We start from the raw sequence: 18,359 nt of genomic DNA, 5'->3' as shown, positions 1-18,359 counted from the left end.
GCAGTGAGTGTGGGCTACAGCATCAGGCAGCGCCATGTCCCCCCCAGCGGCCGAGACGCAGAACAAGCAGGAGATCAGCAGGAAGGAGCAGGCTCGTACCGGGTACACCTATGAAGAATACAAGCAGACTGCTGACTGGCTCATATCCAAGACAGAACATCGTCCTGCAGTGGCCATTGTATGTGGCTCTGGGCTTGGCGCTCTGGGTGAACTCTTAAAAGATCAGATGGCCTTCAATTATGGCGACATCCCAAACTTCCCACACAGTACAGTTCCAGGACATGCTGGTCGTCTTATATTTGGAAACTTGAACGGGAAGCCATGTGTTTGCATGCAAGGACGGTTTCATGCTTATGAAGGTTACCCACTGTGGAAGGTTACATTTCCAATAAGGGTTTTCCATCTGATTGGAGTTGAAACACTAATTGTCACTAATGCTGCTGGAGGACTGAACCAAGATTATAGCATTGGGGACATAATGGTGATAATGGATCACATAAATATGCCAGGATTTGCAGGACAAAATCCACTCCTTGGTCCTAATGAGGAGAGGTTTGGCCCTCGGTTTCCCCCTATGTCTGATGCTTATGACAAGGACCTGAGAAAGCTGGCTTTGGCTGTTGGACAAGAGCTGGGATTCTCAGAGAAGATGAGGGAAGGAGTATATTGTAGTCTTGGAGGACCCAATTTTGAGACCATTGCTGAATGTAAATTCCTGAGTAGCCTTGGAGCTGATGCAGTCGGGATGAGTACGGTACCTGAAGTAATTGTGGCAAGACATTGTGGTTTAAAGGTTTTGGGCATGTCCCTCATTACAAACAAGGCAGTGATGGACTACAACAGTGAAGTCACCGCTAACCATGAAGAAGTGCTCAAAGCTGGAAAAGACAGTGCCAGATTCCTGGAGAAGATGGTGACTCTTCTGCTAAAGCGCCTTGAGCTGAACAATAATGTGTTCTAGAAAGGGTGTCCTGTAAGGTTGGAGGAGGCACTGCCACTCCATCTTGGCTATTTTATGCAGAATTATTGGCCATTGCCAAGTAATGTTAACCTCTTGGCTGTGCATAGTTTCTCTAACTAGAGGGCACCTATCAACAGCGTTCTCTACACATTTCTGTACCCGCCGGCTATGTAGAGAACCAGATTACATTCCTCAGTTATATTATCACAACTCGATCCTCTTCCGCTCTCCGTTCCCGCTATCCCTCTTGTAGATATCTGTATGAGCATATTACGGTAGTTTTGACTGTGTATATTAAGTGACCGCTCATTGTACCTTTTTTACAATATCATTGTTACACTAAAATTAACTTGAAGTTAATATTTTAGCATTATAAATATTATTTATTATTTAGACCCGTTTATGTTCCAGACCGGGAAATTTCGCCAGGAAACTAGATGCATCAACCTTCTTCCCAGATTCTGTGCCTTGTTGGGCACCAACGACCCCACGTCCACATCCCTGTCCCTTCACAACAGCCTTTTTAGGAATTTTGGATTTTTCTGCCATAGTTGCAGATGTTCAGATGCAGATATTGGGGAACAAGGAGCAGTTAGTGCTTTGTGAAAGGTAGCACTACAGCCTAGTACTGCTTTGTGCTTTACGAACAGCACTGCAACAGCACAAAAAAACTGCCCTGAGGTTTAAGGCAAGAATATGCACCCCAGACACCACACAAGACAGCGGTGCTGGCTGTGTGTCAGTTGTGCAGTACAGTGCGTGTGTACTATTCGCTGTGAACACAGCACCGCAACTGCACAAAACCACTGCCCTGAGATTTAAGGCAAGAATCCGCACCCCAGACACCACACAAGACAGCGAGGCTGGCTGCGTGTCAGTTGTGCAGTACCGTGCGTGCGTACTATTCGCTGTAAACACAGCACCGCAACTGCACAAAAAAACTGCCCTGAGGTTTAAGGCAAGAATCCGCACCCCAGACACCACACAAGACAGCGGGGCAGGCTGAGGGTCAGTTGTGCAGTACCGTGCATGCATACTATTCGCTGTGATTGAACACAGCACCGCAACAGCACAAAAAAACTGCCCTGAAGTTTAAGGCAAGAATACGCAGCCCAGACACCACACAAGACAGCGGTGCTGGCTGCGTGTCAGTTGTGCAGTACCGTGCGTGCATACTATTCGCTGTGATTCTGTGAACATAGCACCACAACAGCACAAAAAAACTGCCCTGCAGGTGTAAATGTGACCCTAAAAAAAGCTGGGAAAACAGTCACTACTCAGTCCCTGACCTTATACTTTCAGCTCTGAAAGAGCTTTTGGGTTTCACAGAGGATATCTGGATGATTTGCACCAAAAAACACCACTCTCCCTAGCAGCTGCTCACACTCTCCCTGCACTAGCTGTGTTCTGCATGCAATGTGCAGAAAATGGCGGTGGCAGGGCTTAGTGCCAGGCTATGATGAGTCATAGCCTATGATGACACTGGGCGGCCAGCCAATCACAGTAATGCCGCCCACAACCAAGAAGGGTGCGGCATTACTGTGATTGGCAACTGCTGGGCGGGAGAACCAAATAGTGCGAGGCGAGAAGTGAAATATTCGCTATGTACCGAGTACCGCTATGTACCGAGTACCGCAAGTACCGCATTACTCGCCGAGTAGCAAATACCCACGAATATGCTCCCTAATTAGGAGATCTGCAACCAGTCTGTGCATTGCCGTTCAAGCACGGACCATTTTGAACCAATGTCTGCATGAGTCTGGTTGTGAGTGGATACTGAATCTGTATTACCTTATGTTTTAAGTGGTCCAACATTGTACGGTATTTACTGTGACTTTTCTTGCAGAACTTTTAAAGGCTCTCAGACTCATTGTTGCATGCCTGCTTCATAAGTGACAATTTTGAATTTGTGTAATTTTGCATGGTTTGTGTCTATCAAATTGTTTATCCTCTGTGCACTTTAATTTTTTTTGTTGGCTACAAAATATAATACTTAAAGGCAACCTGTTTTGATGACCTTTAAAGAAGCACTGCCATCAACATTTTTATCCTCTTAATATATTGAAATCATCATATTATATAGCACAGTGTACTTACAATTACTCCTTTTGCCTTTCTATCCAGCGGATTCTTCTCTTTTCCATTAGGTCTATGACATCGCATGATTAAAAACTGACTAGCTGAATCCTTGTAAGCTCTATGTAGAAACGGGAGGTTAATTTTCCCTGAATGAGTTTTCATTGCAAAAGTCCGTGGCAGGGGAGAGGAGGGAGCAGCTGGGTCAGCAGTTGAAGAGTGATAAATGCAGGGACAAGAGACCTCCTGTTTCTACATAAAGCATAGAAAAGAGAAGAATAAACTGTGTAGAAAGGCAAAATTTAAGCAAATGCCTAAAGTCCCTCGAGTCCCAATAAAGATGTTATAGCGGTTAAAGAAGCACTCCTCCCATCAAAGTTTTTATCCCCAGTTAACATATTATATAGCACTGTGAACTTACAATTGCTCATTTTGCCTTTGGGGCCCTTGGCACCCGAGTCTGACACTGACTGGATTAAAAGGATTATACCAATTGGAACACATTCTATAGAAGGAATCAGAACAGGGTTGTCAAATAGGACAATTTTTTTTACTCTATTTGTAAAAAAATCTTTGATGTGTAGGTGATTTTTTTTGAAGCTGTAAAAAACAGATTATTATGACTGTAGTTATCATCATTTTCCAAATCACAGTGAGTGCAGCTGATGTCTTCATCACTACACACAAGCGTCACTTAAAATCTTAACAATTTAAGGACTAGATAATTTTTTGCTTTTTGCACTGTTTTTTTTCTTATAAGAAAATTTTTTTCTTAGAATATTTTCTTACCTTCTTATAAGAGTCATAACTTTATTATTTTTCCGTCGACAAAGACATGTGAGTGCTAGTTTTTTTTCAAGTCGAGTTGTAGTTTTGAAGGGCACCATTCATTTCACCAAATACCATACTGATAACATGGGAAAAAATTTACAAGCAGTATAAAACGGTGAAAAACATGCAATTCCACCATTGTTTTTTGGGATTTCTTTTTATAGTGTTCATTGTGCTGTAAAATTGAACTGAAAACATGATTTGCTACTGCATATCAGTATCTATCTTTACATCTGTGATCAATCAAAGTTGTTCATTTCCTCCAATGATGTCTCAATTTCATACTGGCTTGCAATCTATGCTATTGCATGACAATAGTTTTTATACATGACCCATACTCTCAGGATCAGACTGTCTTACTACAATATCAGAGAATCCTCTGATGGACCCAGGCACAATTATAGGTACCAAACAACCAGAAGAAGACAACAGCTGACTTAGGAGCCAATAATTTACCACTGGAGCCTTGTGCATACAATGTTTACAATGCAACTAAAAAAGGCACGCACAAATTATATGAGGGACCTCACCCATGGTGTAGACGGACCTGCGTTGCCATATGTCCCCATCAAGCAGGTAGCAGCAACACTTGTCTCCCTTGAATGGTAGAGTGTCCATGTAAATACCTCCTGTGCTTTTCCATCTTGTCATGTCCCCCAACCCTCTTTCTTTTGTTTGATCGATAGTTAGCTTATGTGAGAACAGCTAAAACATAATTCTAAGTTCTGGTGGGAGAAAAAGTAGTGGTTTACTTGGATGGGGAAAGGGAAAGGCAACTTGTTGAGAGTGAAAATAGTCAATTGAGGAGAGATTATGGGCCACTTTGGGGTTTCAATAATAAAATAAGTTCCCCCAATAAAATTGCCATCAACATTATTAACGCCCTTGTTAGTTTTTTATTTTAATACAAAAGCCATTATGATTACAAATAAGTAGTTATGTACCAGCTCTGAATCATTAGGATATTCAATAGCAGATATTATAAGAGGAAACATGGTATTTGCCTCACATCATTATGGATTCTCCAGCACATATAACTATAGGTAGAGTGCACTTTTCAATACAGGGTTTATTTAATCTTCTGCAAACATAGCCTGGCACACATTTCCAAAAACGTCTAGTTTGGTTTCATGTTGTGAACACCTTTGACCTGACTTTGGAGTTTGGGCTCCCACTGGTATTTGCTGCTGGTAATGGAGCTGGTCTGGCTGACAGAAGTCAATCACCTAAGGATGATGATTGGAGGTCAGGTGTTGCAGACTGGGACATTTAAGTGAGCAACCTTCCTTCAGTGGTTGCCGGCGATTTGGTTTGCTTCCTGAGCATTTTGGAAGTTTGCTTGCCTCCTGCTCCGTCCTGCATCTTTCAGATAAGTTATTTGTCTTCTTGAATCTTTTTGCATTTGATCCATTTTTGCATTTTTGCTTTTCTCTGATTTTGGCTTTGCTGGTGTGAGTCAGCCTGGTTCCCTGCTGGGAACTGTGCTAGTCTCTGTTCCATATGTTACTGCTTATGTCAGTCTTATCAGTATCGTTGTTTGGCACCAGCTCACACCAGAGTTCTGATTTAGTGGGGGAGAGGTCGTGTGGCCTCAGTATTTTTGCATATCAGATTTTTGTTAGGGTTTTTTTGCATGATTGCAGACATTATCCTTTCCTGTCCAGTTCTATCTAGACAGTTTGGGCCCCATCATTTGCTGACTCTATTTTCTGCCTGTGTTTTGTGCTTCATCTTGTCTCACCGGCAATATATATCGGGGGCTATCTATTCCTTTGGGGTTCTACTCCGGGGCAGTTAAGCTTTCCCATTTCTCTCTTTAGGCTTAGTTAATTCTTTGGCTATGCCGAGGCGTCTAGGGCATGGTAGGTTGGTCCCACGGCTAATTCTAGTTGTGTCGTCAGTTTAGGGGTCTGCAATCCACTTAGCTACCAACCTCTCTGGTTATCTGGTTGCCTTGCCTGCCATCCTTCTCGGTTACCTAATCATAACAGAATCACCGGCCAACTGTAGATTCCAGGGTACTCTAAAGAAGGAAAGAATAGTATATATATAAAAAAAAGTTGTCAGAATTTTTTATATATATTTTTTCCTCTTTTTCTCTGGGGGCCGTAGGAGGATTTTTTCTTTAATGGATACTAAGCAATTGTCTGATCGTTTTGAGCAGCTCGCTGCTGAAGTTCGGAGAATTTCTGCCTATCTCGCTCAGTTGTCTGCTGTAGAACCTAAAATCCCTATTCCTGATTTATTTTATGGGGATCGGTCTAAATTATTTAATTTTAAGAATAATTGTAAACTGTTTTATGCCTTGAAACCTAATTCCTCTGGGAACTCGGTGCAGCAGGTTAAAATTGTCATCTCCCTGTTGCGCGGCGACCCTCAGGACTGGGCTTTTTCCCTGGCACCTGGGGATCTTATTCTGACTAATGTGGATGCGTTTTTTCAGGCTCTGGGGTTGTTGTATGATAATAATAATAATCTTTATTTTTATATAGCGCTAACATATTCCGCAGCGCTTTACATTTTTGCACACATTATCATCACTGTCCCCGATCGGGCTCACAATCTAAATTCCCTATCAGTATGTCTTTGGAATGTGGGAGGAAACCGGAGTACCCAGAGGAAACCCACACAAACACGGGGAGAACATACAAACTCCTTGCAGATGTTGCCCTTGGTGGGATTCGAACCCAGGGCAACATCTGCTGCCCTGGGTTCTGCTGATAATGATGGGTTCTGCCCTGGGTAAGCCTTGCAGCGCTTACCACTGAGCCACCGTGCTGCCATATGATGAACCGAATGTTATTGATCAAGCTTAGAAAACCTTATTGGCATTGAACCAGGGTCAGGAATCAGCAGAGTTATATTGTCAGAAATTCTGAAAGTGGGCGGACCTTACTAAATGGAATGATGATGCCCTAGCAGCTCTTTTTCGGAAGGGTCTGGCAGAGACCGTAAAAGATGTTATGGTGGGATTTCCTGTCCCCTCTGGTCTCAACGATTCTATGTCTTTAGCTATTCAAATTGACAGATGTTTACATGAACATAAAACTATGCGAGAGGCGGTATTGCCTTTCAAACAAACTTCTGAGCCCTGCAGTGTGATAGGTTTTTTTCTAGGGCTCAATGACAAGAATTTAGAAGGCGTAATAAGTTGTGCTTCTTTTGTGGTGACACCTCTCATACTATTTCCGTCTGCCCTAAGTGGGAAAAACGTTTTGCTCACTCATCTGTTTTGGGAAAAGTACAGCTTAAATTCCTTTTGTTGGTTTACTTGATCTGCTCCTTATCTTCAATTTCTGCTAAGGTTTTTGATTCAGGAGCAGACCTGAACCTGATGGATTTTGACTTTGCCAAAAGTTGTGGTTTTCCCATGGTACCTCTACGGACTCCTATTCCTTTGAGGGGTATTGATGCTACCCCTTTGGCTGAGAATAAACCCCAGTTTTGGACCCAGGTGATAATGCGGGTCGCCCCGGACCACCAAGTGAATTGTAAATTTTTGGTGTTGCATAATTTACATTACATTATTGTACTGGGTTTTCCTTGGTTGCAAACCCATAATCCTGTTCTGAATTGGAAATCTGTGTCTGTGGTTAGTTGGGGTTGTCAATGTGTTCATAGTGACACTCCTATTTTCTCTACCTCTCCCCAGACTCAGGATATCCTTGACTATTTGGCTGAGTTCTCTGATGGATGTGTTTAGTGAGAGTAAGTCGGCGTCCTTGCCTCCTCATAGGAGTTATGATTGCGCTTTCGAGTTAGTGCCCGGTTCTTCAAGGGTCAGCTCTTCAATTTATCTGTACCTGACCATGATGCTATGCGATCTTATATTAAAGAGTCATTGAAGAAGGGTCATATTAGACCATCCTCTTCACCTTTAAGTGCCAGCTTTTTCTTTGCGGCCAAGAAAGATTGCTCATTGAGGCCATGTATTGACTATCGTCTCCTTAACAAAATCACTGTTAAATATCAGTATCCGTTACTCCTGATTTCCGATTTATTCTCCAGAGTGAAAGGTGCTAGTTGGTTTACCAAGCTTGACCTGAGGGGGGCGTATAATCTTATTTGCATCAAGCATGGTGATGAATGGAAGATGGCGTTTAACCCCTTCACCCCCAAGGGTGGTTTGCACGTTCATGACCGGGCCAATTTTTACAATTCTGACCACTGTACCTTTATGAGGTCATAACTCTGGAACGCTTCTATGGATCCCGGTGATTCTGACAATGTTTTCTCGTGACATATTTTACTTCATGTTAGTGGTAAAATTTCATTCAAATAACTTGCGTTTATTTGTGAAAAAAGCGGAAATTTGGCAAAAATTTTGAAAATTTCGCAATTTTCCAACTTTGAATTTTTATGCCCTTAAATCACAGAGATACGGCACACAAAAAACTTGATAACTAACATTTCCCACATGTTTACTTTACATCAGCACAATTTTGGAAACAAATTTTTTTTTGTTAGGAAGTTATAAGGGTTAAAAGTTGACCAGCGATTTCTCATTTTTACAACACCATTTTATTTTTAGGACCACATCACATTTGAAGCCACTTTGAGGGGTCTATATGATAGAAAATACCCAAAAGTGACACCATTCTAAAAACTGCACCCCTTAAGGTGCTCAAAACCACATTCAAGAAGTTTATTAACCCTTTAGGTGCGTCACAGGAATTTTTTTGAATATTTAGAAAAAAATGAACATCTAACTTTTTTTCACAAAAAAAATACTTCAGGTTCAATTTTTTTTATTTTACCAAGGGTAACAGGAGAAATTGGACTGCAAAAGTTATTGGGCAATTTGTCCTGAGTACGCTGATACCTGATTTGTGGGGGGGAACGACTGTTTCGGCGCATGGCAGAGCTCAGAATGGAAGGAGCGCCGTTTGACTTTTTCAATGCAAAATTGGCTGGAATTCAGATCGGACGCCATGTCACGTTTGGAGAGTCCCTGATGTACCTAAACAGTGGAAACCCCCTACAAGTGACCCCATTTTGGAAACTAGACCCCCCAAGGAACTTATCTAGATATGTGGTGAGAACTTTGAACCCACAAGGGCTTTACAGAAGTTTATAACGTACAGCGGTACAATTAAAAAATCATATTTTTTCCACAAAAATGATCTTTTCACCCTCAATTCTTATTTTTCCAAGGGTAACAGAACCCTAAAAGTTATTGTGCAATTTGTCCTGAGTACGCTGATACCCCACATGTGGGGGTAAACCACTATTTGGGCGCATGGCAGAGCTCGGAAGGGAAGCAGCGCCATTTGACGTTTTTGGCTGGAATTGAGATCGGACACCATGTCGCGATTGGAAAACCCCTGATGTACCTAAACAGTGGAAACCCCCCAAAAATGACACCATTTTGTAAACTAGACCCCCCAAGGAACTTATCTAGATGTGTGGTGAGCACTTTGAACCCCCCAGTGCTTCACAGAAGTTTATAACGCCCGGGCGTGAAAATAAAAAATTCGTATTTTTTCCACAAACATGATCTTTTAGTCACCATTTTTTTTTATTTTCCCAAGGGTAACAGGAGAAATTGGACCCCAAAAGTTGTTGTGCAATTTGTCCTGAGTATGCTGATACCCCATATGTGGGAGAAAACTACTGTATGGGTACACATCGAGGCTCGGAAGGGAAGTAGTGACGTTTTGGAATGCAGACATTGATGGAATGGTCTGCGGGTGTCATGTTGCCTTTGGAGAGCCCCTAATGTACCTAAACAGTGGAAACCCCCCTCAAATGACCCCATTTTGAAAACTAGACCCCCTAAGGAACTTATCTAGATGTGAGGTAAGCACTTTGAACCCCCAAGGGCTTCATAGAAGTTTATAATGCCAGGGCATGAAAATAAAAAAATCGTATTTTTTCCACAAACATGATCAATTAGTCCCCAATTTTTTTATTTTCCCAAGGGTAACAGGAGAAATCGAACCCCAAAAGTTGTTGTCCAATTTGTCCTGAGTACGCTGACACCCCATATGTGGGAGAAAACTACTGTATGGACACACGTCAGGGCTCGGAAGGGAAGTAGTGACGTTTTGGAATGCAGACATTGATGGAATGGTCTGCGGGTGTCATGTTGCCTTTGGAGAGCCCCTAATGTACCTAAACAGTGGAAACCCCCCACAAATGACCCCATTTTGAAAACTAGACCCCCTAAGGAACTTATCTAGATGTGAGGTGAGCACTTTGAACCCCCAAGGGCTTCACAGAAGTTTATAATGCCAGGGCATGAAAATAAAAAAATCGTATTTTTTCCACAAACATGATCAATTAGTCCCCAATTTTTTTTATTTTCCCAAGGGTAACAGGAGAAATTGAACCCCAAAAGTTGTTGTCCAATTTGTCCTGAGTACGCTGACACCCCATATGTGGGAGAAAACTACTGTATGGACACACGTCAGGGCTCGGAAGGGAAGTAGTGACGTTTTGGAATGCAGACTTTGATGGAATGGTCTGCGGGTGTCATGTTGCCTTTGGAGAGCCCCTAATGTACCTAAACAGTGGAAACCCCCCACAAATGACCCCATTTTGAAAACTAGACCCCCTAAGGAACTTATCTAGATGTGAGGTGAGCACTTTGAACCCCCAAGGGCTTCACAGAAGTTTTTAATGCCAGGGCATGAAAATAAAAAAATCGTGTTTTTTCCACAAACATGATCAATTAGTCCCCAATTTTTTCATTTTCCTAAGGGTAACAGGAGAAATTGGACCCCAAAAGTTGTTAAGAATCATAGAATCATAGAATCGTAGAGTTGGAAGGGACCTCCTGGGCCATCTGGTCCAACCCCCTGCTCAAAGCAGGATTCGCTAAATCATCCCAGTTAGATGTCTGTCCAGCCTCTGTTTGAAGACTTCCATTGAAGGAGAACTCACCACTTCTCGTGGCAGCCTGTTCCACTCATTGATCACTCTAACTGTCAAAAAGTTTTTTCTAATATCTAATCTGTGTCTCCTCCCATTCAGCTTCATCCCATTGCTTCTAGTCTTTCCTTGTGCAAATGAGAATAAAGTTGATCCTTCTACAATGTGACAGCCCTTTAGATATTTGTAGACAGCTATTAAGTCTCCTCTCAGTCTTCTCTTTTGCAAACTAAACATTCCCAAATCCTGCAACCTTTCCTCATAAGACAGGGTTTGCAGACCGGTCACCATTCTGGTCGCTCTTTTCTGAACTTGCTCCAGTTTGTTGATGTCTTTTTTCAAATGTGGTGCCCAAAATTGGACACAATATTCCAGATGAGGTCTGACCAAAGAGGAGTAGAGGGAAATAATTACTTCACGTGATCTAGACTGTATGCTTCTGTTAATACATCCTAGAATTGCATTTGCCTTTTTTGCTGCTGCATCACACTGTTGACTCATATTCAGTCTGTGATCTATTAGTATACCCAAGTCTTTTTCACATGTGCTGTCACTTAGCCCTATTCCTCCCATTCTATATATGCTTTTTTCATTTTTATTGCCCAGATGTAGTACTTTGCATTTCTCCCTGTTAAAAACCATTCTGTTAGTTGCTGCCCACTTCTCCAGTTTATTTAAATCTTTTTGAATCCTCTCTCTCTCTTCTCTAGTATTAGCTATCCCTCCTAGCTTTGTGTCATCAGCAAATTTAATCAGTTTACCCTCAATTCCTTCATCTAAATCGTTGATAAAGATGTTGAACAATACAGGGCCCAGGACAGAGCCCTGTGGTACCCCACTTGAGACATTCTTCCAACTGGATGTGCAGCCATTTGTGTTGTCCAATTTGTCATGAGTACGCTGACACCCCATATGTGGGAGAAAACTACTGTATGGACACACGTCGGGGCTCGGAAGGGAAGCAGTGACGTTTTGGAATGCAGACTTTGATGGAATGGTCTGCGGGTGTCATGTGCGTTTGGAGAGCCCCTGAGGTACCTAAACTATTGAAACTCCCCACAAGTGACCCCATTTTGGACACTAGACCCCCCCACGGAACTTATCTAGATGTGTGGTGAGCACTTTGAACCCCCAAGTGCTTCACAGAAGTTTATAACGCTTGGACGTGAAAATAAAAAAATCATTTTTTTCCACAAAAATGATATTTTTGCCCCCAATTTTTTATTTTCCTAAGGGTAACAGGAGAAATTGGACCCCAAAAATTGTTTTGCAATTTGTCCTGAGTAGGCTGATACCCTACATGTGGGGGTAAAACACTGTTTGGGCGCATGGCAGAGCTTGGAAGGGAAGGAGCACCATATGACTTTTTCAACTCAGAATTGGCTGGAATTGAGATCAGACGCAATGTTGCATTTGGAGAGCCCCTGATGTGCCCAAACAGTGGAAACCCCCAATTCTAACTCCAACCCGAACCCCAACACACCCCTAACCCTAATCTCAGCCCTAACCCTAACCCTAGCCCTAACCCAAGCCCTAACCCTAGCCCTAACCCTAACCCTAGCCCTAGCCCTAACCCTAACCCTAGCCCTAACCCTAACCCTAGCCCTAACCCTAACCCTAATGGAAAAATGGAAATAAATACATTTTTTTTTATTTTATTATTTTTCCCTAACTAAGGGGGTGATAACGGGGGGTTTGATTTACTATTTATGGTGGTTTTTATGTTTTTATGTTTTTATGTACCATTTTTGGGCACGTGACATTTTTTGATCGCTTTTTATTCCGATTTTTGGGACGCGGAATGAACAAAAACCAGCGTTCCATGAATTTCTTTTGGGGGAGTGCGTTTACACCGTTCGGCGTGCGGTAAAATTGATAAAGCGGTTTTATTCTTTGGGTCAGTACGGTTACAGCGATACCTCATTTAGGTTTTTTTTATGTTTTGTCTGTTTTATGCAATGAAAACTATTTTATATAAAAAATAATTATTTTGCATCACTTTATTCTGCGAGCTATAACTTTTTTATTTTTTTGCAGATGATGCTGTTTGGCGGCTCGTTTTTTGCGGGACAAGATGATGCTTTCAGTGGTACCATGGATATTTATATGCATCTTTTTGATCGCGCGTTATTACACTTTTTGTTTGGCGGTATGATAATAAATCATTATTTTTTGCTTCGTTTTTTATTTTTATTTTTTAAGGGGTTCGCTAAAGGGGTTAACTAATGGGACAGTTTTATAGGGCGGGTCGTTACGGACGCAGCGATACCTAATATGTGTACTTTTATTGTTTTTTTTTTATTTTCAAAAAATGAATTTATTGGGGAATATTTTTTTTTTTTTACTAATTTATTTAACGATTTTTTTAAAATTATTTTTACACTTCTTTTTTTTTTTTTTTACTTTATTACATAATCCCAGGTGGGACATCACTGTCCTGTGACAGATCGCTGATCTGTCACATCACAGATCACTGTGACAGATCAGCAATCTGTCACAGGCAGTGCCGAAGGCTTCCTCATGCCTGCGCTTTGCAGGCACTGAGGAAGCCAGCTTCCTGCAGGCCCCGTCGCCATCTTGGATTCGGGGGCCTGCAGGAAAGGAGCCCTCCGCAGCAGCGCTGCACATTGCGCTGCCGTGGGAGCCCCCTCCCTGCCGATGCTTCCCTTTAACTCCAGGTACACCTCGATCGTGTTTGATCGCGGTGTGCAAGGGGTCAACGTGTCGGGGGCGGTCCGTGACCGCCCCTGACACATTGTGCCGGGTGTCAGCTGTGATAATCAGCTGACACCCGGCCGCGATCAGCGGCGCTCACCACGTGGGCGCCGCTGATCGCGGTAGACGTGCTATCCCATCCATGGGCATAGAGGCCCGGGTCCCATGGACGGGATAGTACGTCTCATGTCAGAAAGGGGTTAATACTCTTGAGGGACATTTTGAGTACCTAGTGGAAGGAGCGCCGTTTGACTTTTTCAATGCAAAATTGGCTGGAATTCAGATCGGATGCCATGTCACGTTTGGAGAGTCCCTGATGTACCTAAACAGTGGAAACCCCCTATAAGTGACCCCATTTTGGAAACTAGACCCCCCAAGGAACTTATCTAGATATGTGGTGAGAACTTTGAACCCACAAGGGCTTTACAGAAGTTTATAACGTACAGCGGTACAATTAAAAAATCATATTTTTTCCACAAAAATGATCTTTTCACCCTCAATTTTTATTTTTCCAAGGGTAACAGCACCCTAAAAGTTATTGTGCAATTTGTCCTGAGTACGCTGATACCCCACATGTGGGGGTAAACCACTATTTGGGCGCATGGCAGAGCTCGGAAGGGAAGCAGCGCCATTTGACGTTTTTGGCTGGAATTGAGATCGGACACCATGTCGCGATTGGAAAAACCCTGATGTACCTTAACAGTGGAAACCGCCCACAAATGACACCATTTTGGAAACTAGACCCCCTAAGGAACTTATCTAGATGTGTGGTGAGAACTTTGAACCCCCAAGGGTTTCACAGAAGTTTATAACATAAAGCCGTACAATTAAAAAATCATATTTTTTCCACAAAAATGATCTTTTCACCCTCAATTCTTATTTTTCCAAGGGTAACAGAACCCTAAAAGTTATTGTGCAATTTGTCCTGAGTACGCTGATACCCCACATGTGGGGGTGAGCCACTATTTGGGCGCATGGCAGAGCTCGGAAGGGAAGCAGCGCCATTTGACGTTTTTGGCTGGAATTGAGATCGGACACCATGTCGCGATTGGAAAACCCCTGATGTACCTAAACAGTGGAAACCCCCCAAAAATGACACCATTTTGTAAACTAGACCCCCCAGGGAACTTATCTAGATGTGTGGTGAGCAATTTGAACCGCCCAGTGCTTCACAGAAGTTTATAACGCCCGGGCGTGAAAATAAAAAATTCGTATTTTTTCCACAAACATGATCTTTTAGTCACCATTTTTTTTATTTTCCCAAGGGTAACAGGAGAAATTGGACCCCAAAAGTTGTTGTCCAATTTGTCCTGAGTATGCTGATACCCCATATGTGGGAGAAAACTACTGTATGGGTACACGTCGAGGCTCAGAAGGGAAGTAGTGACGTTTTGGAATGCAGACATTGATGGAATGGTCTGCGGGTGTCATGTTGCCTTTGGAGAGCCCCTAATGTACCTAAACAGTGGAAACCCCCCTCAAATGACCCCATTTTGAAAACTAGACCCCCTAAGGAACTTATCTAGATGTGAGGTAAGCACTTTGAACCCCCAAGGGCTTCATAGAAGTTTATAATGCCAGGGCATGAAAATAAAAAAATCGTATTTTTTCCACAAACATGATCAATTAGTCCCCAATTTTTTTATTTTCCCAAGGGTAACAGGAGAAATCGAACCCCAAAAGTTGTTGTCCAATTTGTCCTGAGTACGCTGACACCCCATATGTGGGAGAAAACTACTGTATGGACACACGTCAGGGCTCGGAAGGGAAGTAGTGACGTTTTGGAATGCAGACATTGATGGAATGGTCTGCGGGTGTCATGTTGCCTTTGGAGAGCCCCTAATGTACCTAAACAGTGGAAACCCCCCACAAATGACCCCATTTTGAAAACTAGACCCCCTAAGGAACTTATCTAGATGTGAGGTGAGCACTTTGAACCCCCAAGGGCTTCACAGAAGTTTATAATGCCAGGGCATGAAAATAAAAAAATCGTATTTTTTCCACAAACATGATCAATTAGTCCCCAATTTTTTTTATTTTCCCAAGGGTAACAGGAGAAATTGAACCCCAAAAGTTGTTGTCCAATTTGTCCTGAGTACGCTGACACCCCATATGTGGGAGAAAACTACTGTATGGACACACGTCAGGGCTCGGAAGGGAAGTAGTGACGTTTTGGAATGCAGACTTTGATGGAATGGTCTGCGGGTGTCATGTTGCCTTTGGAGAGCCCCTAATGTACCTAAACAGTGGAAACCCCCCCACAAATGACCCCCATTTTGAAAACTAGACCCCCTAAGGAACTTATCTAGATGTGAGGTGAGCACTTTGAACCCCCAAGGGCTTCACAGAAGTTTTTAATGCCAGGTCATGAAAATAAAAAAATCGTGTTTTTTCCACAAACATGATCAATTAGTCCCCAATTTTTTCATTTTCCCAAGGGTAACAGGAGAAATTGGACCCCAAAAGTTGTTGTCCAATTTGTCATGAGTACGCTGACACCCCATATGTGGGAGAAAACTACTGTATGGACACACGTCGGGGCTCGGAAGGGAAGCAGTGACGTTTTGGAATGCAGACTTTGATGGAATGGTCTGCGGGTGTCATGTGCGTTTGGAGAGCTCCTGAGGTACCTAAACTATTGAAACTCCCCACAAGTGACCCCATTTTGGACACTAGACCCCCCCACGGAACTTATCTAGATGTGTGGTGAGCACTTTGAACCCCCAAGTGCTTCACAGAAGTTTATAACGCTCGGACGTAAAAATAAAAAAATCATTTTTTTCCACAAAAATGATATTTTTGCCCCCAAATTTTTTATTTTCCTAAGGGTAACAGGAGAAATTGGACCCCAAAAATTGTTTTGCAATTTGTCCTGAGTAGGCTGATACCCTACATGTGGGGGTAAAACACTGTTTGGGCGCATGGCAGAGCTTGGAAGGGAAGGAGCACCATATGACTTTTTCAACTCAGAATTGGCTGGAATTGAGATCAGACGCAATGTTGCATTTGGAGAGCCCCTGATGAGCCTTTTGGAATCACTAATGCCCCTTATGTCTTCCAATCTTTTATGAACGATATTTTCCGGGATTTTGTGGACCAGTTTTTGATCGTTTATTTGTACGATATTTTGATTTTTTCCAATGATTGGGAATCTCATGTGGAACATGTTCGGACTGTATTTCGGATTTTGAGAGAAAATGCTCTGTATGTTAAGGAATCAAAATGTCTTTTTGGTGTACAAAAACTAATTCTAGTTGTGTCATCAGTTTAAGGGTCTGCAATCCACTTAGCTACCAACCTCTCTGGTTATCTGGTTGCCTTGCCTGCCATCCTTCTCGGTTACCTAATCATAACAGTTTCAGCTGTCCATAGAACATTTTCCCTGAACGATCATGGTTTATCTAGGTAAATTTTTGTAAAGTTAAATTGCATTTTTATGCCTTTCTTCAAGCAGTGAGGGTTTTCCTTGGCCTTCACCCGTGGAACCCTGTCTTGTTCTGTATGCAGCACATGTTATAAGTTGAAATCATCACTTCAGATGTCTCCAGCCCAGTTTGAAATTCTTTGGATGTTGTACCTGGTTTCTTTGTCACATTTTTAATTAACTTTAATAGAATTTTCTCATGAATTTTCCTATTTCAACCATGTCCTGGACGATTCTTAACAGTTCAATGAATAGGTAACCTCTTGCTAATGTAACGGGGGGGGGGGTAGTCATAGCTGAGGGATGCAGTACTTGCACACCCTGGCCCTCCATCATATAAATGCATTGTCTCTGTTGTAGGGTACGTTTTAGTCTGCTCTCCTGTCTGTCAGGGTCCTCCTTTATCTGCCAGGGCTTCTTCCCTTTCATCTGCACACAATGACAGGCAGAGTCAGGATCCATTTGTGAACAAACAACTTTACTCGTTTTTTTACACAGCCCGTCCAGTCCCAAACACAGGTACAGTACCAGATTCTTTACTAAACATAGCATTTTCTTTCCCTGTGCTGTCCCTCATTTCTCCAGGAATATTGCAGGATCGTACCGTCACCTCTGGTATCGAACCTTTCTGTCTGGCCAACCTAACTATCTTCAGGATTTCCCTGTCCGTTTCACCCTGGACATGTAGGCATCTTCCTACGTAGTTTACTGCCACCATGTTGAAGCATCCCTGTATTCCTTCACCTCCCAAGTGACCGTTGCTCCTAGGCCCTGGAAGACCTGGGCTCCTTTACTTGAACGTTGCGTGGCACAATTGCACTGCCCGGGCTCCCAGGCCCTACTGACTAAATGCAGGAAGCTCTCTATACCTTACACCATTTGGCCCCTCCTAATTAACTAGTTCATATCCCATTGCTATATTATACTATTGTGCTCCCCCTCTAGTGGGCTAATCTGAATACTACACTTTCCCTACAAAATAGCATATGTATATCACGTTACGCGGCATAGCAACCTTATAATACACGTAACATTTAACAGTTGTATACAATAGAGCAGCATAACATATTAAATATACCAGCTTGTCAGGAACGTAAAAACACGGGTGAGGGAGAGTGGGCACAACTAGTCCTTGTACACCCCTTAGACTGACATATTGATTTGAATTGTTGATGCTGGGATGTCAGAGTCTTCAGAGATAATCTTGTACCCTAGGTTGGTTGTACTTGGTGATAATAGCATTTCCGTCTTGCTCAGGCAACTCTTTGCCATTGTGAATAAGGAATAAGAGATAAAACTTGGTTTTTGAGGATCAAAGTCAGCATTCTTTGGCTAATGTATTAAATGTTTTTTTCAGGTTCAGGCATTTTTATTTTGTTATTATTTTGTCTTGTGACTTTCTGTAACAAACACATGATATTTCTATCTATATACAAGCAGATTTATTTAACATATTAGACAGTCTACTCCAGGTTATAT

At 42.5% G+C, this 18,359-nt stretch overlaps 1 pseudogene; it reads left to right on the top strand.

Annotated features, from left to right (window-relative positions):
• Nucleotides 1-7: 7 nt before the first annotated feature.
• Nucleotides 8-1,356, top strand: LOC141052535 (purine nucleoside phosphorylase pseudogene; annotated as a pseudogene).
• The last annotated feature ends 17,003 nt before the right edge of the window (nt 1,357-18,359 follow it).

This window comes from Dendrobates tinctorius, unplaced genomic scaffold (assembly GCF_039654945.1).
Source record: "Dendrobates tinctorius isolate UK_male_01 unplaced genomic scaffold, ASM3965494v1 ptg000161l, whole genome shotgun sequence".
NCBI lineage: Eukaryota > Metazoa > Chordata > Amphibia > Anura > Dendrobatidae > Dendrobates > Dendrobates tinctorius.
Note: the sequence above shows the minus strand (reverse complement) of the source record. Positions and strands in the feature narration are given on the sequence as shown.